Source organism: Arachis hypogaea, chromosome 11 (assembly GCF_003086295.3).
Source record: "Arachis hypogaea cultivar Tifrunner chromosome 11, arahy.Tifrunner.gnm2.J5K5, whole genome shotgun sequence".
Lineage (NCBI taxonomy): Eukaryota > Viridiplantae > Streptophyta > Magnoliopsida > Fabales > Fabaceae > Arachis > Arachis hypogaea.
The window spans coordinates 110,839,304-110,860,465 of record NC_092046.1 but is presented as its reverse complement, the minus strand read 5'-3'; positions in this window follow the sequence as shown (position 1 = coordinate 110,860,465).

The following is a 21,162-nucleotide window of genomic DNA, read 5'->3' as shown; positions in this document are numbered from 1 at the left end:
TCACCTCTCTTAAAATAAAAACTGTTTTAATTCAAAAGAACAAGAAGTACATGAGTTTCGAATTTATCCTTGAACTTAGCTTAATTATATTGATGTGGTGACAATGCTTCTTGTTTTCTGAATGAATGCTTGAACAGTGCATATGTCTTTTGAAGTTGTTGTTCAAGAATGTTAAATATGTTGGCTCTTGAAAGAATGATGACAAGGAGACATGTTATTTGATAATCTGAAAAATCATAAAAATGATTCTTGAAGCAAGAAAAAGCAGCAAAGAACAAAGCTTGCAGAAAAAAAAAAAAGAAAAAAAATAGGCAAAAAAAAAAATAAAAAAAAATTAGAAAGAAAAAGCAAGCAGAAAAATCCAAAAGCTCTTAAAACCAAGAGGCAAGAGCAAAAAGCCAATAACCCTTAAAACCAAAAGGCAAGGGCAAATAAAAAGGATCCCAAGGCTTTGAGCATCAGTGGATAGGAGGGCCTAAAGGAATAAAATCCTGGCCTAAGCGGCTAAACCAAGCTGTCCCTAACCATGTGCTTGTGGCGTGTAGGTGTCAAGTGAAAACTTGAGACTGAACGGTTAAAGTCAAGGTCCAAAGCAAAAAAAAGAGTGTGCTTAAGAACCCTGGACACCTCTAATTGGGGACTTTAGCAAAGCTGGGTCACAATCTGAAAAGGTTTACCCAATTATGTGTCTGTGGCATTTATGTATCTGGTGGTAATACTGGAAAACAAAGTGCTTAGGGCCACGGCCAAGACTCATAAAGAAGCTATGTTCAAGAATCATCATACTGAACTAGGAGAATCAATAACACTATCTGAACTCTGAGTTCCTATAGATGCCAATCATTCTGAACCTCAATGGATAAAGTGAGATGCCAAAACTATTCAAGAGGCAAAAAGCTATAAGTCCCGCTCATTTGATTGGAGCTATGTTTCATTGATAGTTTGGAATTTATAGTATATTCTCTTCTTTTTATCCTATTTGATTTTCAGTTGCTTGGGGACAAGAAACAATTTAAGTTTGGTGTTGTGATGAGCGGATAATTTATACGCTTTTTGACATTGTTTTTAGGATGTTTTTAGTAGAATCTAGTTACTTTTAGGGATGTTTTCATTAGTTTTTATGTTAAATTCACATTTCTGGACTTTACTATGAGTTTGTGTGTTTTTCTGTGATTTCAGGTATTTTTTGGCTGAAATTGAGGGACTTGAGCAGAAATCAGATTCAGAGGTTGAAGAAGGACTGCTGATGCTGTTGGATTCTGACCTCCCTGCACTCAAAATAGATTTTCTAGAGCTACAGAACTCGAAATGGCACGCTTCCAATTGCATTGGAAAGTAGACATCCAAGGCTTTCCAGAAATATATAATAGTCCATACTTTGGCCAAGAATAGATGACGTAAACTGGCGTTCAACGCCAGCTCTCTACCCAAATCTGGCGTCCAGCGCCAGAAAATGAGCCAAAACCAGAGTTGAACGCCCAAACTGGCACAAAAACTGACGTTCAACTCCAAGAAGGACCTCTACACGTGCAACACTCAAGCCCAGCCCAAGCACACACCAAGTGGGCCCCGGAAGTGGATTTATGCATCAATTACTTACTCATGTAAACCCTAGTAGCTAGTTTATTATAAATAGGACCTCTTACTATTGTATTAGGTATCTTTGGTCTCAGTTTTAATCCATTGTTCATCTTAGGAGACTATTGATCACGTTTTAGGGGGCTGGCCATCTCGGCCATGCCTGGACCTTCACTTATGTATTTTCATACGGTAGAGTTTCTACACTCCATAGATTAAGGTGTGGAGCTCTGCTGTTCCTCAAAGATTAATGCAAAGTACTTCTGTTTTCTATTCAATTCATCTTATTTCACTTCTAAGATATCCATTCGCACCCAAGAACGTGATGAAGGTGATGATTATGTGTGACGCTCATCATCCTTCTCCTTTATGAACGCGTGCCTGACAAACACTTCTGTTCTACATGAAATAAGCTAGAATGAATATCTCTTAGATCTCCTAACCAGAATCTTCGTGGCGTAAGCTAGAATGATGGCGGCATTCAAGAGAATCCGGAAGGTCTAAACCTTGTCTGTGGTATTCTGAGTAGGATTCAATGATTGAATGACTGTGACGAGCTCCAAACTCACGATTGCAGGGCGTTAGTGACAGACGCAAAAGGATAGTAAATCCTATTCTAGCATGATCGAAAACTAACAGATGAATAGCCGTGCCGTGACAGGGTGCGTGAGCATATTATTCACTGAGAGGATAAGATGAAGCCATTGACAAGTGTGATGCCTCCAGACGATTAGCCGTGCCGTGACAGGGCATTGGATCATTTTCCCGAGAGATGACCGAAAGTAGCCATTGACAGTGGTGATGTATCACATAAAGCCAGCCATGGAAAGGAGTAAGACTGATTGGATGAAGACAGCAGGAAAGCAGTGGTTCAGAGGAACAAAAAGCATCTCCATTAGCTTATCTGAAATTCCTACCCATGATTTACATAAGTACCTCTATCCCTATTCTATTATTTATTATTCGAAAACTCCATTATCACTTTATATCCGCCTGACTGAGATTTACAAGGTGACCATAGCTTGCTTCATACCAACAATCTCCGTGGGATTCGACCCTTACTCACGTAAGGTATTACTTGGACGACCCAGTGCACTTGCTGGTCAGTTGTATCGAAGTTGTGACAAATTATGAATGTGTAATCACGATTACGCGTACCAAGTTGCTCACGTGCCAGGAATAGTCTGAGCCTGGACATCACAATTTCGTGCACCAGTGGCCTACCCTTTTTAGAGATGCTGCTGAGTATTGTAAATCTTGTCTCCCATGCTAAAAATTTGGTAATATATCCAGGAGGGATGAGATGCCTCAACAATATATGCTTTTTTGTGAAATTTTTGATGTTTGGGGCATTGACTTCATGGGTCCATTTCCGAATTCTAATGGTTATTTTTATATATTGTTAGCTGTGGATTACGTTTCCAAATGGGTGAAAGCAATTCCTACCCGCACTGATGATGCTAACACTGTTGTTTCCTTTGTGAGAAACCATATTATCTGTCGCTTTGGATCCCCACGAGCAATCGTGAGCGATCAAGGCACCCATTTTTGTAACAGGAGACTAACAAGACTAATGAAGAAGCATGGGATAATTCATAAAGTTGCGACAGCATACCATCCTCAGACCAATGGGCAAGCCGAGGTATCAAATAGAGAGATAAAGCGTATCTTGCAGAAGATAGTAAAGCCTCATAGAAGAGACTGGAGCACCAGGCTACAAGATGCACTCTGGGCATACAGAACAGCATACAAAACACCCATTGGGATGAGTCCTTTTCGCTTAGTTTATGGAAAAGCTTGCCATCTCCCAGTTAAAATAGAGCACAAAGCCTTTTGGGCAGTCAAGGAGTGCAATATGGGAATTGAGAAAGCCGGAGCTGAAAGGAAGTTGCAACTGCAAGAACTGGAGAGCCTTCGCCTAGAAGCTTATAAGAACTCAAAACTACACAAGGAGAAGATGAAGGCTGTACATGACCAGAACATCAAGAGGAAAGAGTTCCAACCTGGGGACTCGGTCCTCCTTTACAAATCTCGACTGAGGCTCATGCCAGGCAAGTTGAGATCAAGATGGGAAGGTCCATACAGAGTAGAGAAGGCCGAACCGTACGGAGTTTATCACCTTAGCCATCCTTCGAGCTCGGAGCTTATCAAAGTTAATGGACATCGTTTAAAGCTGTACCATGGTGAAAAGTGGAAGAAAGACAAGGAACTCGAGATCTTCCTCTTGGAATATCCCCACATAGCCAAAGACTGAGCTAGTGGAGCATCCAACTTACGGATGTTAAAGCAAAGTGCTAGGTGGGAGACAACCCACCATGGTATGATCGTTCTTTTCTCTATTTTTAGTTTTCTTATCCAATAACTCTTCTCTTTATTAGTATATTTCGTGCATCTGCATTTACATATTTAAAAAAAATAAAAAAATAATGCCATGCGACGCGACTGCATCAGCGACGCGTCTGCGTCGCAAGGACAGGGGAGAAAAATAAAAACAAATAGAGAGATACGCAGGAGCAGGGCTGGAGGCGTGCCAATGGCCCAATTCACCCCACGCGACCACGTCGCTGACGCGACCGCGTCATATGGGAATAATGGCCTCCCACGCGACCGCGTGCCCCACGCGACCGCGTGCCCTGATTTTCGACGTAGAAAGGGTGCACAGCTGAAAGTTATGCTAGAGTGGTGCTGAACTGGCGCTGGATGCGCAGTCCCCCTCACGCGACTGCGTGCCCCATGCGGCCGCGTCGTACCCCATAAACTGCCCACTCACGCGATCGCATGCCCCATGCGATCGCGTCACCTAAAATTTGGCATTTAATGATTTTGAACAGAGAGTTGTGCGAGTGCGAGGCAACCCTCGTGCCACTGGCACAAAACTGGGTCACGCGACCGCGTGACCGACGCGACCGCGTCCCTCACCTTAAGCGCAAGTCGCGCGACCGCGTGCCACATGCGATCGCGTTGCTTGCGCCGCACAGCTCAACCTAATTTTGCCAATTATCATATCTTTTTCTTCTCCAAATCCTAATTTTTCTTTTCCCTCCTTATTTCTTCCTCCTCCCTTCTTCCTTCTATCTCACCTTTCACTCTCTCTCCCTCACTTCCATTAACAAGGTTTTATTTTCTTCTTCATCCTTTTCTTTTCTCTCATTCTTCTTATTTTATATGTTATTTTCTTTTCTTTTCTTTTTCTTTTCATTATTCATATTTTCTTTCTTCTTCTTTCCTTTTTACATGGTGTTAGAATTTTAATTGAGTCATTATTCTTCATTATATGCTTGTGAATTGTTGCAAATTGTTTGGCAATTATATATTATTTTCTTTAAAGGGTTGCTTGCATGTTCACTTTAATACTTTCTATACCTTATTTACCATGCATGCTATGTGTTTGTGAAAAAGCCCATATGGCATTATGCACTTCTCTATGTTATTCTAATATTCAATGCTTGCTTTTCACAAATTCTCTTTACTATTAAATTAATTGAATTTAATTGTCAATACAAATGTGATGGTTTGTTACAAAGTAATGCTTGGTCTATGCTACTCATGCCCTTTTTCGGCATGCCAATAAACACCTTGCATTCACTTGTCATTATATGCACTGGCTATTCTCCTTTGATGACTTTTCACATGTACTCATGAGCGTGTGTTAATGTCAGTTACCTCCTAATGTGCATCCATCACCACCTTTTCCGTTCTTTTCCTTGCTATATATCTCTTTGAATTTAATTTACTTTCTCTTCCCTTTTTCAGGATGGCCACCAAGAAAGGAAAAGAGAAAGCTACTCCCAAACCCCCAGCAAGAAGAGGAACTAAAAGAGCACTAGTGGCAGAGCCTTCTTCAACTGCAGTCAAGCCCTCAACAAAAAGAGTTAAGAGGATCATAAAGGTTGATGAAAAGGAGAAAGCCTTTCAAGCAAAGGACACTGCGTGATTTCCAAATCGCTACTGTGAGCAGATGTTCCCTATTCTAGCTGGAAGGAGTTACCACAACGAACACCTTCTTATCCTCCCGCCTAATATTGCTACTTTTGTTGAGCCGCAAATTGAACGAAGACAATGGGATTTCCTACAGAGACAACAGAAGCAGGTCAATCTTTCTTGGGTAGTCGAGTTCTACTCTAACTTCTACCTGCCCACCCTGCAGTCTGTCTTTGTCCGTCAAAAGCAAGTCCCCATTACAGAAGAGGCTATTCAACAAGCTTTGAGTCTTCCCCCTAGTCTAGAAGGATTGGACGCCTTTCAAGAAGCCGCACTCAAGCGCCAGATGTACCAATTTGACTGGGAATCTGTTCTCAGAGTTATCGCACTACCTGGCAGCCGTTGGTTCTACGAATACCATCGTACCCGCCCTAAGGGAATATCAGCTTCAGCACTTACCTTGGAGGCTCGCGTATGGGCACAGATCATGTCCCATTACGTCTTTCCGAGCACTTACGAGTCCTCCTTCACTGCAGACATGGCCGTTCTACTATGGTGCATCCTTACGGACCAGCCTCTGAATCTACCAAGACATATCCGGAATGCCATGGGACACATACAAATTGCGGGCAACTTACCTTTTCCCGCCTTGGTCTCAGATCTTGTCTTAGCAGCCGGAGTTTCCTACAGAGCTGGAGACACCAAAGCCATGCTTCCACGGGATGATTAGTATGTCCCCAATGGGAAGTACCTCAGACTTCCAGCAGCCACTACAAGCCTTCCCACTACTCCGGTTGAAGATATCCCTTCTTCAACACCACAAGCACCTACCACAGATGAACTGCTCCAGCAGATAATCAAAAGATTGGATCGGCAAGAACAGAAAGTGAAGTTAAGAGAGTGCCGTAACGAGCGCCGATTCAAACACCTCAAGGAGCTACTCAAGGGACACTTCAAGGACTCAGACACCCCGGACTCCACTTCTTTTACCAGCACAGGGAGCCATGATGGTCCCAACTGTGGAGATACTGCAACTAGCCCACCCCTGTTCCTGACAGATGGCACCGAGGACGGTGCAAAGCCTTAAGTGTGGGGAGGTCGGTCAGTACCTGACTTCCAGAGGTAATTTCTCTTCCCTAGCACCAATAAATTAGGATATTTTAGTTAGTTTTTCTTTCTTTTATAGAATAGGATAAATTGCATAGTAATAAGTTAGTTGCATGCATGCTCTACTTGATTGAAAAGACAATAAGTTTCTTCTAAGACTCTATCTTTGGAACAAAATTTCACTAATTTTTAAAAAAAAATTTATGATAAATTTTCTTGAAGTTGTATTTGGAACATGATGTTTGAGATAAAGAACACACAACCTGTGAAGATTTGAGCCTTTATGCATGGTTACATTATTTAACCATAATTATTTTATTCTTGTGTGTTTACTTCTCTATGATTGTAATCTATATTTTGTTTTATCTTATATGTCCAATATTTATTATATTTATATGCTTGCACATGATTGAGGCCATTATTTGTTTAAACTCACTCATCCAAATTAAGCCTACCCTTTTCAATTACCTTTGTTAACCACTTTGAGCCTTTAAATCCCATTTGTTCTATATTTCACCACATTACTAGCCTTAAGCGGAAAAACAATTGTATATCCCAAATTAAATCTTTGGTTAGCTTAAGATAGAATTGTGTGTGCTAGTTAAGTATGGGAAATTGTGGGAACAAAAGTTATTAAGGGAATGTGTCATGATAATTTAATGGGAATTTGGGTACCTACTCATGTGAAACTATAAGAATTAAAAATCTATGTGCATTGATAAGCTATGTTTATTTTTACTTCTATTTAAAAAAAATTAATAAATAAATGAATAAGGGGACAAAATTACCCCAATGCTGAATTGAGAATTCAAAGATCAATGCACATATGATAAAAATTAAAATAAAAAGTTGATACATGAGTATGGAATATAAAAGGGGAACTCTTGGTAGCTAGGTATGAATTCTAAGGTTATGCAAGTTATATAGGTTGGGTTGAAGCTTGGGTTAATTAAAGATTCAATTTATAAGCTCACTTGACCATACATGTATCCCTACCTACCTTGGCCCCATTACAACCTTGAAAAGACCTCATGATGTTTGCATTGGTATATTAACTGTTGTTGATTGGTTAGGAGAAGAACAAAAGTTAGAGAGCATTATTAGAGAAGGATAGAGTGATTACCCTATACACTAGAGAGATTATAGCGTACATACATCATCAGTGAGGGTTCAATGCTTGAATTTCCATGTTCCCTGCTTTCATGAGCTATCTTCTTGCACTTTTATCTGTCTTACTGTATAATGATAGAATTAGTGAAATTTGATTTATAATTGTTTTGAAGAGCTTATTTACTTTTGATCAAGTGGACAGGAATCATATAGTTGCATTCATATATATAGGATTGCATTGCATTGCATGAGTTTCTGCATGTTCATACTTATTTACTTTATCTCCTTCAATTAATCATGAGGACACGCTAATGTTTAAGTGTGGGGAGGTTGATAAACCACTATTTTATGGTTTATATTGTGTTTAATTGTGTGGTTTTATCATGATCCTTACCCACTTATTCATTAATTTAGCATGCATTTATATTTCCTTCCTGAAATTATTACATGATTGAAAACTGCTTCCTAGAGACTCTTAATTATGCATTTTAATTCTCCTTTATTCCATTCGATGCCGTGATCTGTGCGTTAAGCGTTTCAGGCTTTATAGAGCATGAATGAGTTGGAGATTGGAAAGGAAGCTAGCAAAAATGGAAGGAACACAAGAAATTGAGGAGATAACCAGTGAGAAGTGACGCGGCTGCATGGCTCATGCGACCGCGCGAAAGAGGAGAAATCGCAGTGACGCGGCCGCATGGCTCACGCGACCGCACGGACTGGAAAAGCACGAGTGACGCGGAGGCGTGGACGACGCGAACGCGTGGCAAGGAAAAGCGCGAATGACGCGTCTGCATGGATGACGCGATCGCGTGACATGCGCGATCTGCATAATCTGCAGGATTCCCTGGGGGGCGATTTTGGACCCTATTTTGACCCAGTTCTCGGCCCAGAACAGCAGACTAGAGCTAGAGAACATGCAGAAACCAAAGACAACATTCATTCTACATAGTTTTTAGATTTTAGATCTAGTTTTACTCCTCCCCTAGGTTTTTTTTCTCTGGAGACATTGATAGTTCTTAGGATTTTAGTTTCTCTAGCTTTTTCCATTGGGTTATTGAGAAGAGTTATTACCTCATCAAGACTTCGTCATTCTAGTTCGTTTTCTTTACTTGGCTTACTCTTCCATGTTCTTTGCTTTGTTTAATTTTACCATCGGAATATTTTTAGGATTATTTAATACAAGGATCACTTTTATTTTTAATTAACTATTTTTTATTTTTATTTATAATGTCTTTCTTTAATTCTTTTTTATATGCTATAAATTTTACCTTTATAATGAGTGAGTAGTTCCCTAACTTGATGGGGAGTTGATTGAAAGGAACCCTTGAGTTGGAAGATTCAAGAGAAAGATTGTAATTGGGTTATTGTTGGTTTGCTTTCTAATTCCTGACACCAATCCTCCCAAGAGTGGATTGGGACTTGTGGATAGAACAGTATTCCAACTTGTTTTACCTTCCCTTACTTAGTAAAGGATAACTAAACGAAATAACTCTCAATTGTCAATTAATCTTAAGAGTGTTCCATCAAGAATAGGGCTTCCATGTAATCAACTCCCAGTCAAGGCTTTTATTTACATTATTCAATTTCATCAATTTAATTTCCTGTTTACTCAACTCAAACCTTTTCGAAAATATCTGATTAATAAAATAGCACCTTTTTCTGCAACTCGTTGGGAGACGACCTGAGATTCATACTCCCAGTATTTTAAATTTCAATTTTCTGTGACACCTTTCTAAATTGAGCGGTGGATTTCTGGCGAGTTAAGAACTATACTTGCAACGCATATATTCTAATAATTTTTAATTCACCAATTTCTGCCCGCATCACAAACTAATTGACTAAACCCTAATGTCTTAGTGATTTAGTCTCCTCTAACCTTCATCAACTGTCACCTTTTTTGTCACTTAATTCTGATTAGAGGGTTAAGTTTAAAACTAGTTTATGGCCACAAAAACCCTAATTACCCAAAGCTAATAGGATTATATGTCACATATCCTAATTAGTTCATGTAATTAGCAATTTAGGAGGAATTTACTTTCAAGCTGTTGTTCAAGTGAGATAACTCTTTCAAGAATCACAAGAACACATATAGAAAAAGGGTCATAGTTTCGTTCCACCCAAATTCATAGAATAAAGTACGAAAGTAATCCTTGAAAATGAATCAATATATTAATTATAATAGAAAAGCAATAATGTTAATCCATAGAAGATAAACAGAGCTCCTAACCTTAACCAAGGAGGTCTAGTGGCTCATGACTTATAGAGAAAAACTAAGATTCTGAAAAGTGCGGAAGTCCCCCTTTTCCAAAGGGTGAATCTTTTCCCATTTATACTAACCTAATTTGATTTGAAACTAAAATAAAATATTGAATTCTAAATCTAAAAGATTTTGTTTGTAATTAAAAAAATAAAAAAATAAAATATAGCAATTAGAAGCCAAATCCAACTAAAGATGCTCCTTTGGTGAAAGTGGATCCATATTCTGGCATTTAGTGGGCGTTTAGCTGGCGTCCAACGCCGAAAATGGGTAGTGAGTTTTGTCTTCCTGGGCGCTAAACACCAGGCTCGATGTTTAACGCCAAAATTGGCATTGATTCCTAATAAAAAGTATAGACTATTATCTATCATTGGAAAGCCCTGAAAGTTGACTTTCCAACGCCGTTGGAGCCGCATCGATTGGATCTCTGTAGCTCAAGTTATGCTCATTAGAAGGCAGGGAGATCAGGATTGACAACATCTACTTTTTTTCCTTTGTTTTTGTATAAAACTATGCCAAATTCGCTCGAATTTTACCTGAAATAATTAAAATACCAAAATAACTCAAAGTAGCATCCAAGGAGGATTTTAACATTTAAATATAATAAAACTTATTAAATTCTAACTAAAAATTACTAGAAAATAGGGGAAATAGGGTAAAGATGCTCATGCATCAGATCCTGGTTAAGAAATTCCTAATGAAAGGAGGCAATTCGGTCATGGATAGCAGCTGCATAGTTTTCCAGTACATTGAGCTTTCACTCCCAATGTATGGCTCTTTGCTCGAGCTTTCCATATTGGATGTCGGCCTTTTCATCTATGAAAGTATCCGGCTTATCGCTCCGACTATCAGAAAGACAAGGAAGAATGTCTCGAGGGGTCGAGGATGATGTAGCCGGCCCTTTGCCTTTGTAGCGCATCCTAAAAAGGAACAAAAGAATAGAATTCAAGATCACAAGATAAGTGGCATAAGAAAACAAATGAGGAAGTAAACACAATGGAATCAAGTAACAAACACTTAATTGAGGAAAATTGTATAAGGGCATGATTCAAGAAAAGACAATGTGTGTATTCTAAATGTGCACGTGCTTAGAACACATACATTGGCTAGTTAAAACTTCAACTGCACAATCAGAAATTAAAGCCCAAGTTTCTCAATTAAGTGGCTTAATTTGCAAGTCACATGATAAGTAAAGAGTGAAGCATAAGCAAGCTTAAGCAAATCCAAGAAAAAGGGAATTGAATTCGTTGAGAAAAATGGATATTAAAGTTGTGCAATTAAATGCGCAAGATTATATAAGATAGCACAACAAACAATAACCAATTTAACCAAGGAAGAGACCATTTATTCATCCCAAACAATGACATAATCACATGAGCAAAGCACTTGACATAATCAACTTGGCTAAGACCATGTCAAGTTGATTCAACAACTTTAAAACATCAAGCACAAGCAATTTGTTATGTGATTGAAAAGATTTGAAAATCATGATGAACAAATAAGTCAATTCAATTCATTAAGTTCAATGCACTTATTAAAAATTTACCCATTATGCAACAAAGTATGAATGTTCAACGATTTGGGTGTTTGCAAGTCAAACCAATGAATAAATGCATTGCCAAACTCACTTTCAAACATTATTACTATCACTTCAAAATTGCAAAATTCACAAAAAAAAATTTCCAAATAGGAATAAACTTCAAGACATATGGTGACCACAACATATGAATCAAACATAAGTTTCACTCAGACAATATAACAAACACTTGGCATGCAATGTGGAAATTCAACAAAATTTGAGCCAAATTCAAGCACCACTCAACCCAAAAATCAACAAACAAACACTTGCAACTCATATAACAAACAATCAATCTATCTACCTATATACTTACTAAAATCAGCACTAAAATACAACATAAAATAAACAGAAGAAACAAAAAAAAAAAGAAAAAGAACCTGAGTAAATGAGAGAAAACGAAGGGGAAAGATGTTACAGTGGCACTAGGAGGTTGCCACTGCCAGAGTCATGGCGGAGTCGGCATTGGAAAGGAGCCACGCAACTTCGGTTGCTAAGGCAGGGAACAGAGCTCGTAGGAGAGCAGAAATGGAGGAAGAGAGAGAAGAAGAAGAAAGGAAAGGAGAGAGAGAGAGAGAGAGAGAGAGAGAGAGAAAGAGAGAGAGAGAGTGCAATGGTGGTTGTCGGCGGCAGTGGGGTCATCGGACAGAGATGGCGGAAGGGGGATGGTGAATGGTGGTGCTGGGTGAGTAGGGGTTAAGAAGAAAGAAGAAAGGTAATGAGGGAATATAGTGCGGTAGGGTTTTCTTTTCGAATTAACACATAATTTGATGCCTGTGCGTACGCACACAGGTCCGTGCGTACGCACGCTAGGGAAAAATGCAGGGTGTGCACATGCACAAGCGTGTGCCCACGCACCCGGCAGGGAGGCTTAAAACGGTGTTGCGTACGCACAGTTGGGTGCGTACGCACACTGAGGTATTTTTTTTAATGGGAAAAGGGTCATGTGTGTGTACACATAGACGTGTACGTGCACACGTGGCAGGAAGGCTGAAAACAAGATCGCGTACACAACCATGTGCGCGTACGCAAAGATCACAGGAATTGGGGTATTGTGCGCACAAAACTCTGTTTTCACAAAATTTTAAAGGCTCTGAGGCACCAAACATGATATCCAATAAAGGTTTTCAACCCCAAAACATGTAGTATACCTTAAAAACACATGATCAAAACTAGAATTTAATCAAACTAAGCTTAAAATCAAACTAAACCTAAGCTTGCTAAGAAAAGTAAAATTTAATGAACCAAAACTATAAACAAAGTGAAGTTAGAAAGATGTTACCATGGTGGGGTGTCTCCCACCTAACACTTTGGTTTAACGTTCTTAAGTTGGACAGGCATGATTTCAATTATCCACTCTTGGGGCATCCCCAAGGAGGAATCTCTAACTCCTTGGTATGCTTAGCTTGTTCATCCTTTAATAGGGAGATAGGCTCCTTGTCTTCTTGATTGGTAGGCAATGGTTGAGCTTCTCCATCTTCTTTGCTCAATCCTTCCATGTTCAAACTCTTGTTGACAATCACTTCCTCATCTTTTCCAGAATGAGACTCAATCACCTCTTCTTCAATAAGATGACAACCAAAGATAGAATACACCTCACGTAGTTATTTCATGGTTCCATCCAACATGAACTTTACCGCTTTTCCTTCGGCTTCAAACGCATAAGCTCCCGAAAATGCATGTAACTTAAACCAGGATGTCTTCAAGAATAGTCTTCCAAGTAGGATGGAAGATGGCTTATCCGAGTCAATTGGAGGTGTTTCCAAGATATGGAAGTCCATCGGAAATAACAATTCTTGAATGTTCACCAACACATTTTCTGCAATACCCACAACCGATACTTTGCTCTTATCCGCCAACACAAATCTAGCTCCGGACCGCTTTAATGGTACCAAGTTCAACTTCTTATAGATGGAAAGCGGCATGATACTCACACACGCTCCCAAGTCACACATACAATCCATGAATTTCATTCCACCAATCACACAAGTTACCAAACAAGGACCAGGATTACTATACTTTTCCTGAATGAGAGAAGAGATAGAATTGCTCACCGGACTCTTCCCTAACTCACCAATTTTCTCCTTGTGAGTACAAACATCCTTTAAGAATTTGGCGTATTTCGGAACTTGTTGGATGGCTTGAAAAAGGGGAACAATGACCTCCACATTCTTGAAAATTTGCACCACATTAGGATCAAGTTCCTCATGCTTCTTAGCTTTCTTGGCCACCGATGGAAAAGGTATTGGTGTGGGCTCCTCAAGGGGATTTTTCCTCTTTGGTTCTTTGGACTTCAATAAATCCTCATCTTCTCTTACAATATCTTCCTTCTCATTTTCACCCAACTCCATCTCCTCCTCAACTTCTTCATTTTGTACCTCCTCCCTCACAAGTATAAGCTTAGGACCAACCTCCTCCATCCTTGTACCACTTCTTAAGGTGATTGTATTAATTCTTTCTTGGGGTTTGGTTGAGGTGGAGAGGTTAGGCCACTAAAGGTATATGATTGGAAGGTGTTGTGATTGTTGGAATGAGGTAGAGTCAAACGGGACAAGGCTTTGGTTTCCACGTAGGTTTCTTATTTCTTTTGGAACTCCTATTGCTCTTGGATGAAGGTTTGAATTTCATCATTCATATGGGGTTAGTTTGAAGAAAAGGGTTAGCTATTTTGGTGGAAAAGGGTCTAGTGTGTGGTGGTTGATATCTTGATTGAGGTGGGGATTGATATGTTGGTTGGGGGTGTGATTGTTGATTGGATTGTGAGTAGGTGGGCTTTGTGGTTGGTATGATTGATGGTGGGGTTGAGTTGGTTGATGGAAGGCTTGTTGGCTTTGGGATGATTGGTAGATAAGCTTGTTGAGGTTGGAAAGGGTGATTTTGAGAAGGTTGTTGCCATCTTTGATTGGAGTTGTTGATGAGCGAATAATTTATACGCTTTTGGCATTGTTTTTAGTATGTTTTTAGTAGGATCTAGTTACTTTTAGGGATGTTTTTATTAGTTTTATGTTAAATTCACATTTCTGGAATTTACTATGAGTTTGTGTGTTTTTCTGTGATTTCAGGTATTTTCTGGCTGAACTTGAGGGACTTGAGCAAAAATCAGATTCAGAGGTTAAAGAAAGACTGCTGATGCTGTTGGATTCTGACCTCCCTGCACTCAAAGTAGATTTTCTGGAGCTAAAGAACTCAAAATGGCGCGCTTCTAATTACGTTGGAAAGTAGACATCCAGGGCTTTCTAGAAATATATAATAGTCCATACTTTGGCCGAGTTTAGACGATGCAAAAGGGCATTGAACGCCAGTTTTACACTGCAGTCTAGAGTTAAACGCCAGAAACACGTCACGAACTAGAGTTGAACGCCAGAAACACGTTACAAACTGGTGTTCAACTCCAAGAATGACCTCTCCATATGTAAACTTCAAGCTCAGCCCAAGCACACACCAAGTGGGCCCCGGAAGTAGATTTCTGCATCAATTACTTACTTCTGTAAACCCTAGTAGCTAGTTTAATATAAATAGGACTTTTTACTATTGTATTAGACATCTTGGGATGTTTTGTTCTTAGATCATGGGGGCTGGCCATTCCGCCATGCCTGAACCTTTCACTTATGTATTTTTCAATGGTAGAGTTTCTGCACTCCATAGATTAAGGTGTGGAGCTCTGCTGTTCCTCAAAGATTAATGCATAGTACTACTGTTTTTCTATTCAATTCAACTTATTCCACTTCTAAGATATTCATTCGCACTTCACTGTGAATGTAATGATCGTGACAGTCATCATCATTCCCCCATGAACGCGTTCCTGACAACCACTTCCGTTCTACCTTAGATTGAATGGATATCTCTTGGATATCTAATACAGGAGACCGAGTCCGAGTTATTAGTGTCTTCGTGGTATAAGTTAGAACCCATGGATGGCCATTCCTGAGATACGGAAAGTCTAAACCTTGTCTGTGGTATTCCGAGTAGGATCTGGGAAGGGATGGCTGTGACGAACTTCAAAATCGCGAGTGCTGGGCGTAGTGACAGACGCAAAAGGAGGGTGAATCCTATTCCAGTATGATCGAGAACCTCCAGATGATTAGCTGTGCCGTGACAGAGCATTTGGACCTTTTTCACAGAGAGGATGGGATGTAGCCATTGACAACGGTGATGTCCTTACAGAAAGCTTGCCACGGAAAGGAGTAGGAAGGATTGGAAGAAGACAGCAGGAAAGCAGATGTTCAGAGGAACGAAAGCATCTCTATACGCTTATCTGAAATTCTCACCAATGAAATACATAAGTATCTTTATTTTCTGTTTATTGATTATTATTATTCGAAAACTCCATAACCATTTGATATCCGACTGACTGAGATTTACAAGGTTACATAGCTTGCTTCAAGCCGACAATTTTCGTGGGTCGACCCTTACTCACGTAAGGTTTTATTACTTGGACGACCCAGTGCACTTGCTGGTTAGTTGTACGAAGTTGTGAAGTTATATTTGGACCATGGCATTGTGCACCAGTTATTGGCGCCATTGCCAGGGAGAGAATGAACAACAAATTTTACAACCTCGGAGTAACAATTTCGCATACTAGTTGTCTCTTTACCCTTGACCTTGGTTGCCTCCATATTGGTATGACCTTTGATTGCTTTGATTAAAATTGGACCTTTATGGATAAGGATTTGCCACCACCAATGTGTTGTCCTCTTGAATTTGGGGACACTCATCGGTGTAATGGCTATTGCAAGCACAAATACCACAAGGTCTAGGAGGTCCTTCAATCCTAGTAGGTTGAAGTTGAGCAAGTAGCATTGGTGGAATTGTTGACTTTGGGAGATTTGTCTCAATAAAACGGTCATCTCACCGAGTGTCTTAGTCAAAATAGCATCACTGGCGGGGGAAACTTCACTCAAATACTTTGGTTCGGTATTTTTTGCCCTCAAATGTTGTGTTGAATCCACCAAATTCGTAATGACTTCCCATGCTTCTTTCACGGTCTTGTGCTTTATGAGAGATTCTCCACTTGAGGCATCAATAAGAAGCTCATCTTGAGGGACTAAACCTTGACAAAAGTAGCTAATGAGCAGCAAATCGTCTATGCGGCAGTGAGATCAAGATTCCAACAACTTCTTAAATCTTTCCTAATACTCATGAAGTGTCTCTCCATCTCTTTGCATAATGCATGAAATTTCTTTCCTCAAACGATCCGTCTTTTGAGGTGAAAAGAAATTTTTAAGGAACTCTTTTCTCAATAATTCCTAATTAGTTATTACCTCATTTGGTTGGATGTAGAACCACTCATTTGCTTTTCTCTCTAGAGAGAAAGGGAAAGCAAGACCATCATAGCTACCTCATCCAAGCCATGTCTCCTTGCAGTTGAGCACACAACATGAAAGTTCTTCAAGTGCTTGAGAGGATCTTCACCCCGTAACCCATGATATTTTGGAAGCAAGTTGATCAACCCACTCTTAAGTTCAAAGTTTGCATCTAGATCCGGGTAACGAACTTGTAATGGTTGCAAGGTGATGTCTGGAGCTTCCACTTCCTTAAGAGTAACTCTCCGAGGTGGTGCCATCATGTTCTCGTCACTTAATTCACACACATAAATTTCAGTACTTCCAACAGAAGAATACAAGTTTCCCTTATTAAATGGAGAATGAGAATCACGGTTAGAAAGTGATGGTGAATCGGGTTGCTCTTCAAGAGAATCCGATTCACTATACGCAAATGATAACGGGCGCCGAGCTTGCTTATGATGGGTTAAAGTCCTTTCTATCTCAAGATCAAAAGAGGCCAAGCTCGGATTTGGAAGCGACCGTGTCATTCAACTGGGGAATCATAGAAATCATGCAATTATCAAAACCAAACAAGAGTAAGAAAGTAACCAAAAAGCAAGCTAACAACTAGCAACTACCAAAAACTACCAAAACAAAGGAACGTGCTACCAATTAGTGTCAAATGACAAACAAAAAGTAAATATTCACACTATTCACATATTCACAACAACAAAAAATGTGGCACTCAATTGTATAAGCATCCCTGGCAATGGTGCCAAAAACTTTATGAGGGCCAAACGTCGGTTCGAAATTTCTTACGAATAAAGATTGCATTGCAAGTATAGTTTCAAACCAACAATTGACCCAAATCAAAGTTTAGAGTAAAGAGTGTCACAATTCAATTCAAATAACAGGGAGTTTTACTTCCCGGGTTGTCTTCACATGGAGTTGACAATTACGAGTACACAAGTTTGGTTGTGAAGTTGGGGGTTTACAAGCATAGAGCAGAAATTAAAGGAATTAAAGAATTAATAGATCAAACAATGAATTAATAGGAACCAATAATATCAAGCAAGCAAGTGAATAATCGTAGCTAAGCAATAGTAGCATAAATAATGAACTAATAATGAATCAAAGAACAATTAATGCTAAATAGGACAAGATCAAAACTAGTGAAAATGTGGTTCAATGCATAGAAACCTTGGCTTGCGGTTGGAGATTAAGGAATCATTTCCTTGTCATAACCACAACTATGGCTCACTTAGTCAACTCTTAACATTGAGAGTAAGTCAAGTGAGCATAATTGTCCTTAATTCACAAATCTGAGCTAACTTACTGATTAACTTAGTAAAAAGCTAGCGTTAGTGAAAACAAGAGCAGCTAACAACCCAAAATCACCACTAAATGTCAGACATTATGACTCTAGTATCCTATGTATCCATTTCCCAAGTTAAGGAGTGAAAATCTACTCCATATTCAAAATTGACATTTTTACAAACATTTAGTGGGCATAACGACCAAATATAGTGAAATTGCAAAATTACTTAAAACTATAACCAACCAATGAACAAAATCAACAATGGCAACTCAATCAAACGTATAATAACTAATAAACGTCAATTTCATCAACAAGAACTCAAAGATTTAAAAGGTATAACTTTGACTATAAGAAAGTGTAACAAAAGTAACCCAGTTTTAGTAAAAAAACGTTGTCGTTTTGATGAATAAGAAAAAAAGAAAGTTTTTTTATTCTGCAGTACAGTAATCTGAAGTGAGAGATAATAAGGGAGGAAAGAGATAATTATAAAAGTTCCATGAATATGAATGTATGAGATAACAGAAAACGTGAATGTATATGATAAGAGAGAAGATGAAGTAATGAAAGTTTTTTAACGTGAAATAACCAAGGTTCTGAAAATCGGACCGGATTGGCCGGTCGAACCGGCTCAACCAGAAACCGGCAATGCAAGCGGTCCGGTCCTCCCTCTAAAACCGCTGAAAGAAAAACCGCTGAAAAACCATCGAATCGGCTGAGAACCGGCCAGTTGGGCCGGACCGGTAACCGGCCAGTTCGGATAAAGTGACGTCGTTTTGTTGATTTAAAAAAAAAACTAAAGCAGGCTCAAGTCTTCGTGAGCCAATCATTCGTGAATCGTCCTAATCCTAGAGAACTCTCAAGCCAAGGGAAACCCTAGTCCTTCATCGCTGCCGCCGTTCCCAGGTCCAGAGCGCCGCCGCCATCCCCAGGTCGTCAGCGTCGCTGCTTCTTCCTCTCCCCCATGTCCGGAACCCAGTAGCGCGGCACGTCGTCTTCATCTTCGCATGCTTCTCGGCACAGAATCCAGGTTAGTGGCTTCTCGTTTTCATCTTCACTGATTATTCGATCTTCTTCTTGGTTTGAACTTTAAAGTTCTGAAATTGTTGTTCTTTGGTCTTCTTCTTCGGTCTTCTTCTTCAATTTTTGTTCCATTTTTAGTGTGACTGTTTTCAATTTTTTGTCTTCTTCTTCGATCTTCTTCTTTTTTACTGATGGCTCGTTCCCTCTGTTAGTTTGTTAATCTGTTTTAGTGTGACTGTTTTCTAATTGCTCAATGGCTCGATTGCTCTGTTAGTTTACTGATGGCTCTGTTAGTTTGTTACTCTGGTTTACTAGTTGCTGATGGCTCCTAATTTTTTTGTTCAAATTTGCTAATGGCTTTGTTTTGTAGTTGCTAGTTGATGAGCGGATAATTTATATGCTTTTTGACATTATTTTTAGTATGTTTTTAGTAGGATCTAGTTACTTTTAGGGATGTTTTCATTAGTTTTTATATTAAATTCACATTTCTGGACTTTACTATGAGTTTGTGTGTTTTTCTGTGATTTCAGGTATTTTCTGGCTGAAATTGAGGGACTTGAGCAAAAATCAGATTCAGAGGTTGAAGAAGGACTGCTGATGCTGTTGGATTCTGACCTCCTTGCACTCAAACTGGATTTTCTGGAGCTACAGAACTCAAAATGGCGCGCTTCTAATTGCATTGGAAAGTAGACATCCAGGGCTTTCCAGCAATATATAATAGTCCATACTTTGCCCGAGTTTAGATGACGCAAACTGGCGTTCAACGCCAGCTCTCTGCCCAATTCTGGCGTCCAGCGCCAGAAACAAGTTGCAAAGTGGAGTTCAACGCCCAAACTGGCACCAAAACTGGCGTTCAACTCCAGGAATGACCTCTACACGTGTAACACTCAAGCTTAGCCCAAGCACACACCAAGTGGGCCCCGAAAGTGGATTTATGCATCAATTACTTACTTCTGTAAACCCTAGTAGCTAGTTTATTATAAATAGGACTTTCTACTATTGTATTAGACATCTTTGGTCTCAGTTTTAATCCATTGTTCATCTTAGGAGACTATTGATCACGTTTTGAGGGCTGGTCTCTCGGTCATGCCTGGACCTTCACTTATGTATTTTCAACGGTAGAGTCTCTACACTCCATAGATTAAGGTGTGGAGCTCTGCTGTTCCTCAAAGATTAATGCAAAGTACTACTGTTTTCTATTCAATTCAACTTATTCCACTTCTAAGATATTCATTCGCACTTCAACCTGAATGTGATGAACGTGACAATCATCATCATTTCCTATGAACGCGTGCCTGACAACCACTCCCGTTCTACCTTCGATTGAACGAGTATCTCTTAAATTACTAATACAGGGGACCGAGTCCGAGATATTGGGATCTTCGTGGTATAAGCTAGATTGATGGCGGCATTCATAAGAATCCGGAAAGTCTAAACCTTGTCCGTGGTATTCCGAGTAGGATTCTGGGATTGAATGACTGTGACGAGCTTCAAACTCGCGAGTGCTGGGCATAGTGACAGACGCAAAAGGATAGTAAATCCTATTCCAGTATGATCGAGAACCTCCAGATGATTAGCCATGCAGTGATAGCGCATCGGACCATTTTCATAGGGAGGAATAGGATGCAACCAATGACAAAGGTGATGCCTCCAGACGATTAGCCGTGCTGTGACAGAGCATTTGGATCATTTTCCCGAGAGAGATCGAAAGTAGCCATTGGCACCGGTGACATCCTTACATAAAGCTAGCCATAGAAAGGAGTAAGATTGATTGGATGAAGATAGCAGGAAAGCAGAGGTTCAGAGGAACGAAAGCATCTCTACACGCTTATCTGAAATTCTACCCAATGAATTACATAAGTATTTCTATCCTTATTTTAGTATTATTTTCGAAAACCCCATTACTATTTTATATCTGCCTGACTGAGATTTACAAGGTGACCATAGCTTGCTTCATACCAACAATCTCCGTGGGATTCGACCCTTACTCACGTAAGGTATTACTTGGACG